At 37.5% G+C, this 18,202-nt stretch overlaps 1 long non-coding RNA gene across 1 annotated transcript in view; it reads left to right on the top strand.

Annotated features, from left to right (window-relative positions):
• The window catches only part of LOC141279265 (uncharacterized), a 47,796-nt gene extending 29,800 nt beyond the window's left edge, over window positions 1-17,996 (top strand). Inside the window, exons 2-3 of the long non-coding RNA XR_012333236.1 lie at window positions 14,561-14,644; window positions 17,931-17,996. This is a non-coding gene — a long non-coding RNA (uncharacterized lncRNA). The remainder of the gene's footprint in view (window positions 1-14,560; window positions 14,645-17,930) is intronic.
• The last annotated feature ends 206 nt before the right edge of the window (window positions 17,997-18,202 follow it).

Here is an 18,202-nt window from a genome sequence, read left to right as displayed (position 1 = left end):
CAAAGAGGTAACAAGAGAGGAAGCAGAGGGTTAGGCAGGCTGACAGAAAGCTTGGTGTTGGAATAAAGAAGATGGGCAGGGCTTCCGTGGTGGCGCAGTGGTTGAGAGTCTGCCTACTAATACAGGGGACACGGGTTCAAGCCCTGGTCTGGGAAGACCCCACATGCCGCGGAGCAACTGGGCCCGTGAGCCACAACTACTGAGCCTGCGCGTCTGGAGCCTGTGCTCCGCGACAAGAGAGGCCACGATAGTGAGAGGCCCGCGCACCGCGATGAAGAGTGGCCCCCGCTTGCCGCAACTGGAGAAAGCCCTCGCACAGAAACGAAGACCCAACACAGCCAAAAATAAAATAAATAAACAAACCAATGAACCGACATAAAAAAAAAAAAGAAGATGGGCAACAAGAGAAGAAAACCACACTGCAGATGGAAATAAAGTCAAAGAGCTCACAAACCTCATTCACTCAGTCACTTATTTACCCAGTAAACATTCAGTAAGTGCCAATTATATCTCAAATATTGTGTCACTCAAGGAAAGGAAATATAATAAAATATCAACCCCTGTGGTACCACAGTTCTCACAGGCTAAGAGGAAAAGCTGAATATACAACATCGATTTTAATACATGTTCCTGAAAGCTGATAAAGATAATCAGAGTGGATTACTGGGCCTCAGAGGAACAGAAACTAGACAGAATAGAAGTCAAATGTGCCACTTTATTTTGTCTTAATGAAATTTAGCTGGCGGAACGAGGATGTTGAGAGAGTGGGAAATCACTTCAACCAGAGAGAAGAGTACATGCATATAAAACAGAAGTGTGAGAAAATATCACATTTTCACACAACTGTTAGAAGTTTGGAATTAATAAAAAATATTCTTGTAGTTTTGGATGATGTTATAAAGGTCAGCGTGAGCCCTGTCATCACGGGACTTGGGGGCTAAATTTCCTCTATTCTTTTGTTTCGGGCAAGTGTAGGCCATGAACAGCTCTCCTCATCTAGAACACTGTAGATCTGTAGCACCTGCCATCATGTACAATGATGCTGACGCTTAGACTTGAACACGTGATTCAAAGTTACACAATCTCAAAGATCTCGTCCTATTGACCATTCTTTTTACAGCCTGTGCCTCTGGCCAGCTTTGCAAGAAAGAACATCCTGCATATGTTATTCTGAAATCGATAAACACCCGTTGAATCCTAATCTAAAAGTGTCAGGATACAATTACATGCAAAATTTATTTAATTAAAATGCTCTCAACTCCTTTTACGAAGCTAAAGCATTACTCTTAATTTTCTAGAAATAAATACACCCTTCTTCCTTCAAAATGTCAAGGTTTCTTTGAGTCTCTGATGACGTAAACATTAAGGCCTATCAAAATTGGGACATTTTGTCTTGATGGTGCCCTGGCAGCTGTCTGTTGTGGAATAAAGTGAGTTGCTTGGGGTCAGCATGGTCAGCCATAAGTCAAGTAATCAGAGGAGGCTGCTGCCACTGGTGGGTAGTACAAGGTGGGACCTAAAAAACATTTAAGAAGGAGGAAATATACACAAATGAGAGAAAAAGGACAGGCAAGGAAAATGGGTGTTGGTCAAAGCAATAAGGTAAAGATTTTGAAACTGAGTCAAAATATTTTGGAGTCTCTCCAAATATGCTTCTTATCATGGTCAGAAACTCTGTCAGAGTGTGGCTGATTTTAGAACTATAAGGTGCAGAAACTAGGCACGTCTTGATAGAGGAGAAGACAGAAAAGGGAAAGAATCAATGCAATTCTGTAGATAACTGATAGACAGGTATGTAGATCAGTAATGAAGTCATATAAAAATGTCTCACTTCCCAGGAAAAGCAAGAAACACAGTGAAAAGCCATTCCAAAGTGACCTGTTAAAAACTAAATAGATAGTTCTAGTTTGATGCATTCTTTAAAAGGTATTTCAGGCCGCTTAGGATAGCCAAAAAGTAAATTCTCCTGTTTTGTTCATGTTTGTTCTCTATGGAATGTTCTCTTCCGGCACAGAGAATCTTAGAGGGGCTGTTGATAAATTATGTCATGCGTAGAATTAGTTGCTGTGTTGACATATTATTCTATTCAAAGCTAATTTTCTGGAAAGGCACATCTCCTTGGTGGGTTTCTGTGCCTTAGTAATTTCCTCCTGAGTCACTTCAAAGAGCCTTCCTAGCATCATAAATACACTCACCAAGGGGAGGCTCTCGCAAGGGCCTGCAAACTTAACAGAGGTAAAAAATCACCAAGGAAAATTTGTGCATTATGTGCATTAAAGTGATCTGAAGCCATGAAACAAAAATAACCCACAATGGTTATGTGGATTTAATTTGGGGTTGTGTCTGATGCGTACTTCCTTGGTATTGGGGGTATTTTTCTTGGTATTATCCCAGAACCAAGTCCTGTGGACAGAGGAATACCATGTATTGACCTTAGGCCTGGGCTACCTGAATCTTTTATTGTGGCAAGAATGGACAAAGTCCAGTTTTTGGTCATTCAAGGTTCACTATGAAGTGAGTGCAACCCAAACTCCATTAAGGTGTCACTGTGGAGAAGCAAAGGCATGGATGTTGTCAACAGAGCTACAATGTCCATAGCGGCTATTCACTCAGAGAATGTCTCTACATATTTATATTTAATTTATTGACACCATTTCTCATTCTATACAGAAGCTGAGCCATCTTCCAAGGGGAATTTTGAAGTTTTTGATTTTTCTTTGGGCACTGATCTCATAAATATGCATTGGTTATAGGCTCAGGTGTATATGTTTACTATGAATCTAGCATTTAACCTTGTATCTTAATGTGATTGTTAAGACTCAGAATTAATAGGAATGGACTCCTAACAGGTCAGAAATGTCCCCAAGGAGTATGAGTGAAACAGAAGAATCTAACAGAGAAATAATACTGTGAAAAGATGGCTTAAAGAGAAAAGAAACTGTTATGACTCAGTAAATAACTCAAATATGAGGACCTTAAAGGCTTACAGAGCGGCTATAATGCAGCTTCATGCTTGGCTCTGAGCTTCCTGGAAGAAAAAGTTATTAAATCAGTAATTTCAATTTCATTTTCAGAAAGTGGACTTCTTTTATTTCCAAGTTTCCTTGCACACAGCTGCACAATGATGAGCACAGAGTAGATATTTCATAAATATGTGTTGAATGATTGACTGATGTAACTGCTTAGTAAATATGTAGTGAATACCATTATATTACATTTTTGATCAATAAGAACATTAAAGGAAACATCTTTGTGAAAGTTAATTGTCCTGATCTAGGCAAGGGAATCAAAAAATATTACACCATGGAGAGACATTAATCAAGAACAAAAACTTCATAAAAAGTTAGTTAATATATTATATACTTACTTTTGTAAGAACCAGAATACATCAATTTTTACTCTACAAAATGTAACATTAATAAGGAAACTTTATTTGAATATATTGTGATATTAAGCTAGTTTTAAATCTTCACAGAAATAGGTATTCTTCTGTTGAAAATACACGTGTTATGTCGGTCTCTAAGCTTAGAGTCCTGGTATTTGTTGATCGTTCTTGGATTTATTTTTCACAGAAAACATGAAAGTTGTGTGGGTAAAGCTGTGTGAACAGGCTACTCAATTTATTCTCTAGTATCAACTATTTTGGTTCAATCATATCTAATCCCATCACTAAATACAACAGGTTGGACTTTTAAAGGAAACATGGGGCTTTTAGACAATTTCTTTTTTGTCCCTCTACTCTTAATGATTTGTCAGAAATGTCACTTATCCAAACAGGAGTTAGGTCACAATGGGACAGAATTTTTATTTTCATTTATCTCTCTTTCTGCATGGAGCTATCAATATGTCTCAGAAACAGAAAGCTGAAATTCCCCACATATACTCTGGGATGAGATGATCTGTCAATTAGGAGGCATAGCAGCTTGCATTTTACAGTACTTTAAAATTTTAAAGTGTGTTCATTGACTTCATAACTTTGATGCTCACATTGGTTCCATAACATAGATGGAAATGTAAACTTGCTTTTTCTTTTTTTTCCCAGAATAGAAACTGTAACTCAACAAGATAAAATTCTTGGTTAAAGATCCAAACCATTAAGTGGTAGGGCCAGGATTTAACCAATGGGAGACAACACTGCTTAGTGGTTTAAAGCATAGGTTTTGAAGTCAGAGACACGTGGGTTACATTTTTTTCTCCATCAACTATTAGTTGCATGTACTTGGGTCAGGTTATATTACATCACCAAGCTTCCTATAAAAATGGGTATAAAATAACCAACTCGGGCTTCCCTGGTGGCGCAGTGGTTGAGAGTCCGCCTGCCGATGCAGGGGACATGGGTTCATGCCCCGGTCTGGGAAGATCCCACATGCTGCGGAGCGGCTGGGCTGGTCAGCCATGGCCACAGAGCCTGCGTGTCCGGAGCCTGTGCTCCACAACGGGAGAGGCCACAACAGTGAGAGGCCCGCATACCGCAAAACAAAACAAAACAAAACAAAAATAAAATAACCAACTCTACTGAATGATGTAAAACAAAATGATATAATGACAGTAATACATTGATATATATATACATATATACATACATATATATGTACATATACTATATATACACATACATATTTAGCACAAGTTGCCAATAAACATTACTGATATTAATAATGGTCTTGATTTTGATGATTCTCTCAATTCCAAACCTCTTTTAAATAAAATAATCATCTAATCAATTTTGATCTGCCCTGTTGACCTTTTGAGCTGGATAATTGTTTGTTGCAGGAAGCTGTCCTATGCAATGCAGGATGTTTAGCAGCATCTCTGGCTTCTACTTACTAGATGCTAGGAGCATCCATCTCTCCTGTTGTAACAACAAAAATAACTGTAGACATTGTCAAATCTCCCTTACAGGGAAAAATCTCTCCAGCTGAGACGACTTACTTAGCTAGCACAGGATCAAAGAAGATGACATGCACCTATTTTGGCTGTAGCCTGTGAAAAATCTGGTAGCTGAGAAAAGGGAGAAGAAATAAAATACCTGACTGTTTACTTTGTGACAGGGATTGTGGTGTTAGTTACTTTCACATACATTATCTCCTGTGATTCATTCAACAAATAGGTAAGTTGTTCTTATAAGCATCATTTTATACAATAAGAAACTCACAGGAATAATAAGTATATTGCTTAAATAATAAGTAAGAAGGTTTGTTGAGAGTAAGGTAACCTGATCAAACTTGAAACCAAAGTTTGCGTCTATAAATAACCAGAAGTTTCAAGTTTTTATCCACCATTTTATATATCTGGCAGACAAATAAGGTCACAACTGAAAGCAAAGAAGTAATCTTTATAACATTTTTATAATTTATAATCTTTATAATTTTAGAAGAATTCTAAAAGAAAGGTAATAGCCAAGGGACTTAAGATGGATCTCTTGTATATAGTGGTGTTTTACTGATCCATTCAACAACTGAGAGTAGGAACATCCGGCTTTAGTACAAAGTCCATCATAACCTCTTTGAGACTAAGTTTCAATACATGACATAGTTTTATTTGCTATGATTTTGAAGAGCTAAGGCATTTGCTAAAAATCATCTAGCAGCTTGGATTCAAAGAGGTTAGTCTTGTTTTTTGTTTTTTTCCCCCCACCCTATTAACTTACAGAGTGCAGGGAATGGTACCCAAACACTTGTCTACAGGCTTAAATGATTCTTCCTACATCTCCTTCCTCCTGATAGTCTCCAGCCTCTCATTCACCTCTTCCCTCATCAATCACCTAATTCTCCTCTTTATATTTTGCCATCCTCTCACATGGAGATCATTCTAGAGGCCTAGTGTCAGATTACTGAGGTCTATATACAGTCTGTGACTGTCCTTCTCTAGTCAAGTCTCTGGAGTTTGAACAAGAGTCTGAGAATGCTGGATTCCTCTATGGAATCTGGTGCGACTTTGCTGAGAATTGAGAACATTTTTGCCATTATACCTTAGATACAACTGTAGAGCACCTATGTCATCATGACTTAATTATGTGTTCCAGGAAAACTCTGCCTGGGAAAGATAAAACTATAAACTAATAAATAACTTCACTGTTGGCTCTAGAAGCTCCGACTTACCAACTTATCTGAGTCACTAATCTGCTCCCCTGGTCAAACAGCTCTCTTATCAATACCATTTCATTCATCACAGCTTACTTCATGACCCTTGCTTTTCTGTGTCCACCAATCCTCAACTCATATCATGAAATTTTCCCATTCTCAATCTGTACCCTACTTTAAAAAACCCACCTTAAACCACTTGAGCTTGGATCTTAAAGCACTTCTTCAGCACTACTTCTGACTCATCCATCCATCAAAGTGGTAGTCTTTGCTACTAGAATAATTTCAGCTCACCTGGTTACCTGGCAATATTTTGAGGTTCACAACCACATATGGAACTGTATTTGAGACTCCTAAGGATTACAACTGGCTCTTATTTTTTTTAAAGGTATTTTGCTCATTTTTTTTTTAATAAATTTATTTTTATTTATTTATTTTTGGCTGTGTTGGGACTTCGTTGCTGTGTGCAGGCTTTCTCTAGTTGTGGCGGGCAGGGGCTACTCTTCATTGCGGTGCACAGGCTATTCATTGCAGTGGCTTCTCGCGTTACAGAGCACGGGCTCAGTAGTTGTGGCACAGAGGCTTAGTTGCTCCGCAGCATGTGGGATCTTCCCAGACCAGGGCTCGAACCCCTGTCCCCTGCATTGGCAGGCGGATTCTTAACCACTGCTCTACCAGGGAAGTCCCTACAACTGGTTGTTGACAAAGCTAAGTGAAGAAGGCATCTCAGTTTGTGGTAGTTAGGAGACCCCTCTTCTTGCCCACTTCCTAGGAGTCCCATTGGGAACTGCTATTCCATCAGTCAAGCACAGCTGATCTGATCCATGAAATTAGAGAGAATCAACCATTTATAACAATTCATCATCACATCTATAACATTAAGATGGTATTTTAAAATGCACCTTAATTTTTAAAAAATCTCAAAAAGAAAGATGTCATATAAATAGTTTATGTACTGAAAGACAGAAGTGTTAAACATCAGGATTTTCTATATAGTCTGCTAATGTTTGATGTATACAAGACCCAAATCCCTTATCTTTTCTCACTGGTATCTTCAACCTCTCAGCTGTGTATCTCCAGTTCCATTCCTGCTAATAAGATTCAAAATAAATTAAAGATGGTATTGTCTGAAAATGTTTTGAAAACATAAAGTTGATTACTAAGAGTCTAATATAATGCAATTAATGAGCCATGATTAACATGTAAATTCCATAGACAGCACATACTTAATCCTCACGAGGAACCAAAGAGTACCTTTGAGTTGGAGTAGCTTATTAAATATCACTGCTAGAAATGGTGGTGCTGGGATTGAGGTCTATCTAAACCCGTAGTCCATCCTCCGCTCCCCTACAACACCACACTGTCTCTATAATAGTGCTGACCAGGGAATAATGCCAGACAGAGGGATACAAAACAAAATTAGACAAACAAAATGCCTTTGTTGCCTGAGGATAAGATTAAAAGATGTTTACTCTAACCATCCCGTGTCCCACAGATACCTCAGCAGCTTCCTAATTAATCTCTTTAAGATGCATAGAAAGAGATGCCAAACTCTAACCAAGCTGTCAGATCATTTCTTTACGGAGGGTAATAAACAACATGGTTGAACATATAATTACAGAGAAATGGCTTGAAGGATTGAGCACAGTGTGGGCTTTCCTGTAGGTCTGAATTTGAATTCTGGATCTATCACTTAATTTGGGCAACTTCTTTAATCTAAATGAACTTGTTTCTTCATCTATAAAGTTGGAATATTGAGGCCAACCTCAAATGGTTGTGCTGAGGACTAAAAGAGTTAAAACACTTTGAGAGTGCTGTGCGGGAATGCCTGAAACATAATAACATCTTCCTTTGAAATATTAAATGAGCTTCACATCATTTTTAACCCCACACTATACAACTGGATACAGAAATTATGCTACTTATATTGATGATTTTTTATTAAATCTTATGATATATATTCCTTATAAACAGTCATTTTATATTAAAGCATATCTTATCTCCAGTTGTTACTTAAAGAATAGAGAGACATTTGAAATAGCATTAACAAAATGCATAATGGTAAACAGAATTCTGAGAATTGCCAGCCACCAATAAGACTAATTCCAAGATTCAGAAATAACTGAACGCTTACAAAATGCATTTTTTCTCCAAATGTGCTAAGTAATAACCTCCTACAATAATAGCCATGTTTTTCTTTTTTATAAAATAAATTTATTTATTTATTTAATTTTTGGCTGTGTTGAGTCTTCGTTGCTGAGCACGGGCTTTCTATAGTTGCAGCGAGCAGGGCTACTCTTTGTTGTGGTCCGCGGGCTTCTCACTGTGGTGGCTTCTCTTGATGCAGAGCACAGGCTCTAGGCACGTGAGCTTCAGTAGTTGTGGCACATGGGCTCAGTAGCTGTGGCTCATGGGCTCTAGGGCGCAGGCTCAGGAGTTGTGGCGCACGGGCTTAGTTGCTCCACAGCATGTGGGATCTTCCCGGACCAGGGCTCCAACCCATATCCCGTGCATTGGCAGGCGGATTCTTAACCACTGTGCCACCAGGGAAGCCCAATAATAGCTATGTTGATAATAATTATGAAGAATTTAGAGAGCTTGTCATTTCATGTGTTATAATTTGGATATTTTAAAGATTTGTTTTCTTTTTTCTTTAACATCTTTATTGGAGTATAATTGCTTTACAATGGTGTGTTAGTTTCTGCTTTATAACAAAGTGAATCAGCTATACATATACATATATCCCCATATCTCCCCCCTCTTGCGTCTCCCTCCCTATCCTATCCCTCTAGGTGGTCACAAAGCACCGAGCTGATCTCCCTGGGCTATGCGGCTGCTTCCCACTAGCTATCTATTGTACATTTGGTAGTGTATATATGGCCATGCCACTCTCTCACTTCGTCCAAGCTTACCCTTCCCACTCTGTGTGCTCAAGTCCATTCTCTACATCTGCGTCTTTAGTCCTGTCCTGCCCCTAGGTTCTTCATAACCTTTTTAAATTTTTTTTTAGATTCCATATGTAAGTGTTGGCATACAGTATTTGTTTTTCTCTTTCTGATTTACTTCACTCTGTATGACAGACCCCAGGTCCATCCAGCTCACTACAAATAACTCAGTTTTGTTTCTTTTTATGGCTGAGTAATATTCTATTGTATATATGTGCCACATCTTCTTTATCCATTTATCTGTCAATGTACACTGAGTGTCCAAAATCACCAATATTATTCAACATTGTTTTGGAAGTTTTAGCCACAGTAATCAGAGAAGAAAAAGAAATAAAAGGAATCCAAATCAGAAAAGAAGAAGTAAAGCTGTCACTGTTTGCAGATGACATGATACTATACGTAGAGAATCCTAAAGATGTTACCGAAAACTACTAGAGCTAATCGATGAATTTGGTAAAGGAGCAGGATAAAAAATTAATGCACAGAAATGTCTTGCATTCCTATACACTAATGATGAAAAATCTGAAAGAGAAATTAAGGAAACACTCCCATTTACTACTGCAACAAAAAGAATAAAATACCTAGGAATAAACCTACCTAAGGAGACAAAAGACACGTATACAGAAAACTGTAAGACACTGATGAAAGAAATTAAAGATGATACAAACAGATGGAGAAATATACCATGTTCTTGGATTGGAAGAATCAACATTGTGAAAATGACTCTATTACCCAAAGCAATCTACAGATTCAATGCAATCCCTATGAAACTACCAATGGCATTTTTCACAGAACTAGAACAAAAAAATTCACAATTTGTATGGAAACACAAAAGACCCTGAATAGCCAAAGCAATCTTGAGAAAGAAAAACAGAGCTGGAGGAATAAGGCTCTTGAACTTCAGACTATACTACAAAGCTACAGTAATCAAGACTGTATGGTACTGCCATGAAAACAGGAATATTGATCAATGGAACAGGATAGAAAGACTAGAGATAAACCCACACACATATGGTCACTTTATTTTTGATAAAGGAGGCAAGAATATACAATGGAGAAAGACAGCCTCTACAATAAGTGGTGCTGGGAAAACTGGACAGCTACATGTCAAAGAATGAAATTAGAACACTCCCTAACACCATACACAAAAATAAACTCAAAATGGGTTAAAGACCTAAATGTAAGGTCAGACACTATCAAACTCTTAGAGGAAAACATAGGCAGAACACTCCATGACATAAATCACAGCAAGATCATTTTTGACCCACCTCCTAGAGAAATGGAAATAAAAACAAAAATAAACAACTGGGACCTAATGAAACTTAAAAGCTTTTGCATAGCAAAGGAAAACATAAACAAGATGAAAATACAACCCTCAGAACGAGAGAAAATGCTTGCAATGAAGCAACTGACAAAGGATTAATCTCCAAAATTTACAAGCAGCTCATGCAGCTCAATAACAAAAAAACAAACAACCCAATCCAAAAATGGGCAGAAGACCTAAACAGACATTTCTCCAAAGAAGATATACAGATTGCCAACAAACACATGAAAGGATGCTCAACATCACTAATCATCAGAGAAATGCAAATCAAAACTGCAATGAGGGGCTTCCCTGGTGGCGCAGTGGTTGAGAGTCCGCCTGCTGACGCAGGGGACACGGGTTCATGTCCAGGTCCGGGAAGATCCCACATGCCGTGGAGCTGCTGGGCCCGTAAGCCATGGCCACTGAGCCTGCACGTCCGGAGCCTGTGCTCTGCAACGGGAGAGGCCACAACAGTGAGAGACCTGTGTACTGCAAAAAAAACAAACAAACAAACAAACTGCAATGCGGTATCACCTCACACCAGTCACAATGGCCATCATCAAAAAATCTACAAACAATAAATGCTGGAGAGGGTGTGGAGAAAAGGGAACCCTCTTGCACTGTTGGTGGGAATGTAAATGGATGCAGCCACTATGGAGAACAGTATGGAGGTTGCTTAAAAAATTAAAAATAGAACTACCATATGACCCAGCAATCCCACTCCTGGGCATATACCCTGAGAAAACCATAATTCAAAAAGAGTGATGTACCACAATGTTTATTGCAGCACTATTTACAATAGCCAGGACATGGAAGCAACCTAAGTGTCCACTGACAGATAAATGGATAAAGAAGATGTGGCACATATATACAATGCAGTATTACTCAGCCATAAAAGGAAATGAAATTGAGTTATTTGTAGTGAGGTGGATGGACCTAGAGTCTGTCATAAAGAGTGAAGTAAGTCAGAAAGAGAAAAATAAATACCATATCCTACCACATATATATGGAATCTAACACATATATATATATATGGTTCTCAAGAACCTAGGGGCAGGAGAGGAATAAAGACACAGACATAGAGAATGGACTTGAGCACACGGGGAGTGGGAAGGGTAAGCTGGGATGAAGTGAGAGAGTAGCATGGACATATATACACTACCAAATGTACAATAGATAGCTACTGGGAAGCAGCCACATAGCCCAGGGAGATCAGCTCCGTGCTTTGTAACCACCTAGGGGGTGGGACAGGGAGGGAGGGAGGGAGATGCAAGAGGGAGGAGATAAGGGGATATATGTATATGTATAGCTGATTCACTTTATTATAAAGTAGAAACTAACACACCATTTTAAAGCAATTATACTCCAATAAAGATGTAAAAAAAAATTACTATTGGCATTTTTCACAGAAATAGAACAAAACATTTCACAATTTGCATGGAAACACAAAAGACCCCAAGTAGCCAAAGCAATCTTGAGAACGAAAAATGGAGCTGGAGGAATCAGGCTCCTGGACTTCAGACTATACTACAAAACTACAGTAATCAAGACAGTATGATACTGGCACAAAAACAGAAACACAGATCAATGGAACAGGATAGAGAGCCCAGAGATAAACCCACCAACGTACGGTTACCTTACTTTTGATAAAGGAGGCAAGAATATACAATAAAGATTGGTTTTCTGGTGCAGATAGTTTTCTTCTCCAGCCTTGCTTTTTCCTTTCACTGTTCATTTATCTTTTCTCCATTCAAGGTCATTCTAGTTAGACAGAAAGTGCAGCAATATACTACATCTTAAAATATTTAGGCTCCCTGACCCAAAGAAATTGACTGAATTGGGACAGCTACAACCTGTACTTTAGTGCACCATGTAACCTAATAAAACCTTTCCAGGAAAAGCTACAAACACTCATAAGTCATCAGCCTTGAAAAGAAGCATACCAGCCTGATGGATGTTGAAAGCCTGGCATGTTAAATCTGTTTCCATATAATGGAATCTGAAACCAAGTGGGATCCTGTGGGGCTCCTGGGTCACAGAAGCCTTTCTGAGTCCCAGGTTTCTTTTAGGGAACAGACTCCAGCCTCCTTGACCTTCCCGGAGTTCCAAAGGGCTGATTCTAACAGTTGCTAATCCAGGAAGGGAAGGGATACAAAGACAAGGGAGGGGCAGCTGAGATACAATAGCACAGCTTTGGGGCAGTATCCTGGTTGCCTCAAGAAATACACATAACAATGTCTTTAAGCTCTTTGTAGAATTAAAACCCAACAAATGGAAGATGTCAGCATTCTTCATACCAGAGAAGACTACCTGAGGCCAGAGTAAAGCAATCAGAGAAACTCATCCAGATTACATGAGACCAGATTAGAGGAGTGCAGGCCCTGCACACATGCAAATCCTATCAACAAGCTCATTACTTGAACTGTTGCTATATAACTCATCAAATCCTCCCGGGTTGAGACACAGTTTTTTCAAGGCAGTAGCCCATTGTGTCCCCCTTTGCCTAGCAAAGCAATAAAACTACTCTTTTCACTTCATCCAACACTCTGTCTCCGAGATTCCATTCGGCACTGGTGCACAAAGGCCGAAATTTTGGCATGAAATCCACAACATAAAACACAATCCAGGTGCTGGCAATTCCTTCTAGAATGAGATTGTAGCATCCAGAGGTTAGCATTGAGTGCTACTGTTGAGCATGCCTTCTTATTATTCCAAACTACCATCCTGGCCCCTAAATAATCTACTCAACATCCAGTAGAGCAGACAGACCAAGTAAATGAGCTGTTTGTGTCAGAGGCCTTGCCTATGAAACCCAGATAAGTCAGAGTGTGGCACAGACTCAAAGTTGGCAAACAGAAAGTAGAGTGGCATAGTGGATTAGCAATCAGATTATCTGGCCTCACATTTCATCTTTACCATTGATTAGCTGTTGGGCCTTGGATAAGTGTGTCATTATCTCTTAATTCCAATTTCTTCAGCTAAAAAGACAAAGCATTTGACTCATTGATTTCTTAAGGTTATTTCAAAATAAACCATTCTCTCATTGCAAATTGTGAAAAATATATCCAATGTGTCCTCTTATTTTTATATATTTTAGAATACTCTTCTAGAGCTGTAAAGCATTGGTGCAGCAGTCTGACCATGGTCAGTGTGTGCAGAGAGATGCTATGGGCTACAACAGTGGCTTCCACCAAAGACAGTGCAGTGAGAAAAAGGGTTTGCTTTCTGTGGACATGGTCATCATTATTGTGAAGTGTTAAAGAAGCCATTTGCTTCCTGCATCTTCATTCTAGAAAGGGCAGCTGAGACCCCAGTATTATTGTCCTGTGTGGACTTTAACTTTCAATTAACTAAAATCTAACAAGGGAAGGTCTCTGATTTTTGCACTGTTCAAGTGTTTCTTTTAGGATCAGTGACATAGAAGAATCTTTCAGGTGGATTACTTAAAATGGTTTACCCAGGGCACTAGTAAACAAATATTCTACCTTAAATGTGAATTTTGTTCAGATCTTAGAAATAGCATGAAAAGATAAAAAGAAGTTTTATCTTTAATGAAATGCAGTTCACTGGGTGAGTGGTGAAGAAAGGAAAACAGGCATGAAGTGTGTGTAAATGAATATATGTATCTGTCTAATATGTCTAAGTAGGGGTTTATGTGTGGGAGGTGTTCAAATTATTGTATGAGTTGGTGTGTGAAAAGCCTTGAATAAAATTAAAGAGAGAGAGGATAAAGGTTAAATAATTAGGAACACCAAGTGGTCATTGCCATTCACTAAAGTGACTCACTTTTCTTAAGAAGGTGATGAAAGTAGTAATCCACGTTAGAGTTTAAAAACGACTCAGTTTAAATATTAGAAAATCAAAGAATAATTTGCATGTCTGTCTTCAGGGTCCTCACTGGCCTCACTGTATAAGAGACTTTGAAATTTTAGTTCAGAAACTAGAGGAAAACTATCTGGAGAATAAAAGAGATTTCCTAAAGGGAAATTTTCTCATTTATATTTAGGGAAACAGACAAATTTCATTTAAAAAACAGGTTGTACGTGTGTGTGTAAAATTTAGCAAGAGAGTCAAATAATAGTACCTTCATTTAACAGATTAAGAATCTTATGCCTAGAGAAGTTAAGCAAAATGCTCAAAGAGGAAAACAACTAGCTAGTGACAGAACTCAAAAGATAATTTAGTTCTCTTGCTTATCAATTCGTTGTCTCAACCCTATCTTTCAGGTGGTAGACTGCTTCAACATTGAAGGATGGCAGTGATGATTCCAATGGAAATTTTTGCATAAAATCAGCTCAGTGATGGCTTAGGTAAGCTTCAGGCAGCAGAAAAATCATTAAAATAGTGACCTTTGGAAGTTTATTTCACTGTAGTCTGTATATTGGAAATGAAAAGATTAAACAGGAATACAAGAAGTGTTTTGACCTGGGGGGTGATTAAACATGTTACTCAGGGAGTACTGTGGCATCTAGAACTATGCCCATCATGGGCCTCTTCAGCTCCAAATGCAATCAAACGGTTACCTGGTCCTCCAGAGAGAATAGTCTACTCTTCCTTTATTTTTATATATTCACCAACACAGATGAGTAAAAAAAAGAGGCAGCCAGCCAGAAAACATAAATTGCTCAGAGCTGCAGGAGAAAGAAAATTTCAAGCACATGTACATAGAAAAGGAACTTTTCCTAGTTTATGAGCAAGATTTTTGCAAAGCAAGTGGCAGAGAGAGTTATTGCTCACCAAACAAACAGTCCATATGCTAGCCTACATTTCCCAAACTCCCTCATAGTTAGATTACAGTTGGGTTGGGGACAAGTGAAAGGTTCTGGCCAGTGGCCCATAAGCACAAGTAATAGTGATGTAGGTGGGTCACTTCTAGTCACAGGAAACAACAGAAGTTTGTTCTCCATGTTCTTTCTTCCTTCTGTTGCAGTGAGAGTAGAGATCATGTGTCCAGGGAACAAAGCCCTCAGGTCTATAAATCTAGGTCGTTGAGACACTGCTTGGAAGGGAAACGCAGAGGACTTTGCACGGGGAGAAAAAGGATAACATCTATGCTAAGCTACTAAGATTTCTGGATTTGTCCTGCAGCAGAGATTAGTCTATTTAATAGGAAAATTATGTTTATAAGAATCAATTTAATACATATGTACTTAATATATATTAAATCAATTTAATTTATATTACTTAATATAAAATTCGTACAGATTCATAAACGGAAACATCTTACAGTCAGTATGTTAAATGAGATAAGATAAAATATATACATTTAAGGGCACAGCAATGCTCAAAATATTTATATTTCTTTTCTGATCAGTCCATTTTTTTTTTAAGCATGAACTAGTTTAGCACAGTCACCAAGTGCAGAGTATTGCACTCTGCACCAGAGGGGCAGAGTATTATTGCACAATTCAAGAAGAACCCTATCCATGCTCAATTTTCCCTGATAGTCACAAAAATTGTGTTTTGTAACCAGTTTATTTGAATCAAAATATAAACAAGGTCCAACAACAACAACAAAAAAAAGAAGTAATAGAAACCAGATCACCATAAAATGCATTCCTTAACCAAAGCTGGCTAAGGCCTCTCATCTGTTCCTTTGTGTAGCAATTGATAATTACTATCAGAATATCACTATATCTTCGTTAACATGTTACATATATTATCTCCTGTGTTAACTACATTGGAATGTGTTTAACTGTCACTCCATAGAATAAATTCAGTTTTTTATAAGTAACCCTTTGTTGTCTTTACAAAGTCCTATATACACAAAGCCCTGCAGGTATACAGGGTGACTGAAGGATGTCTGGATTAAGTGGGTCCTGTTCAAATGTAGCAATCAATATCCACATGCCCCAGTGGCAAAGCTAGGTAATCAGTTTCCATTCGAGAATATTTTAAAGAGCTATGCAAATTTAAGTCATGGTCAATATTTTATCTTTGCTTAAGTTACAGTTCTGATATAAAAGAAATACAGAAATCTAAAGACAATTAAAAAAAATGGTGCATTCCACAGACTAAAGAATATCACACAAAATATAAAAACATCAGAACTTCAAGAAGTCATTTCAACAGAAAGATTGTGTCTGGGTGAACAGTATCTGCATGTATAATCTAGTTAAGCTCCATTAATTGATTTCAAGAGGATATAATTGAAAAGATTCCTTGAAAGAATGTCTTTGTTTTTTCTTGTAATAAATAGCATTTGCCATAGCTTTTCTTCAGTTTCTCTATATTTGCTGTCATTCATTCAAGTAAACAAAAACCAAAGCCAATATCATGGTCACATATAATAACCATCTCATTTGGGAAAGAAGGCTAACTTGAAAGAGATCACTTGGAAGATATAAATTTTAAATCCTTCCTCTTAAAAGTGACTGGAGTTCCCAACTAAATAAAACATCTGGATCTTTTAGCAATAATCCCCTCTCTTCAAAACAAATAGTCGGATAACACAGACAGAGATGGTAATTGAAAAAGGCTCCAGCACTAATTAAGTTGAGCTGAAACAATAGTTTCTGCAAGTACCATTTCTTTCAACTCCCAATGGCCTATCTCTTGGTTTCAACAACTAACAAAAGACTAACAAAAATAAAAGTGCTTACAATTCTAATAATCACTGAGTAGCTGTTGAAGTATATTTCCCTTTTGGTACTGGCACATGGGTATACAGATAGCTCAGTGAAATAAAACGTTTAGAAATAGAGCCACCTACAGAAACTTAGTATCTGATAAAAATGGCATTCAAATCACTCAGGGAAAGATGAAATATTAAAACATGTAGGCGGACAACTGAATCCTCATTAGAAAAAAAGATAGCACTGTATCCAGACCTTATGTTATACATAAAAATAAACTTCAAGTGACTCAGAGCTCTAAAAGTAAAAAAAAAAAAGAAACAACACAATACTAAAAGGAAATATAACTGACATTTTAAACTCAGTGTGAGGTAAGTTGTTTGTTTTTTTAATTTTCAAACTGAGTCAAAAATCCTGATACATTAGAAGTTTATAATAAATTTGGTTACATAAAAAATAAAATCATCAATAAAATTTAAAAAAAAACTTAAAAACAGGGAGAAAAGATTTTCAATATCTTATTACAGAAAATAGGATGATATCTTAGTATGTAAAGAACTCTTAAGAATCAAGGAAATAAATACTAAAAATTCAAGAGAAAAATAGGCAAAAGACATGGACAGTCTCGAAAATACACAGTTGCCCCTAAAACATGAAGAAATGTTCAGTTTTCACTCATTAAAAATGGAAATGTATATTAAAACTACACTTAGATGCCAGAATCAAAACAAATTCATTTTCCCGTAAGGTCTTGATTTGAGATTCACTGATAGGTGTTGTTAGTCTTTAGCCCATAAAAAATTCTAGTGGCTATTCAGCAATCAAAAAGTGTTCTGTTTCTGAGAATAGTTAAAATCACCATGGGGAGCTTTCAATTCTATTGTCAGGAACAAAAGACAGCATTAGTTAACCAAACAAAAGTGAATCTTTTAGTAAGCAATGAAATAGCTTTTGTCTTTTAATCACTACTACTCTATAAACTCATCTTCCATTTTTTTTTTGCTTTTTTTCTTTATTATAGCTTTCCTTTGTTCTTTGAAAATCAAAGAAATACATGAGAGTTCTTAAATGTAAGCATCAAAGCCTCTATTCTTGCAAAGTATAATCTGGAAAGACCATACGTAAAGAAAAATGCTATTTTTCCTTAAAAAACGAGTGTGAGATAAGTAGGAACTAAATTGATAAGAAATTGATTACATCCCTCTCAACCATCTGGTTGAATAAGCATACAGCAAGTCCCCTACAATGAACCTTCAAGGTGCAAACTTCCAAAGATGCGAACATGTGTTCGCA

Source organism: Tursiops truncatus, chromosome 8 (genome assembly GCF_011762595.2).
Source record: "Tursiops truncatus isolate mTurTru1 chromosome 8, mTurTru1.mat.Y, whole genome shotgun sequence".
NCBI lineage: Eukaryota > Metazoa > Chordata > Mammalia > Artiodactyla > Delphinidae > Tursiops > Tursiops truncatus.
Note: the sequence above shows the minus strand (reverse complement) of the source record. Positions and strands in the feature narration are given on the sequence as shown.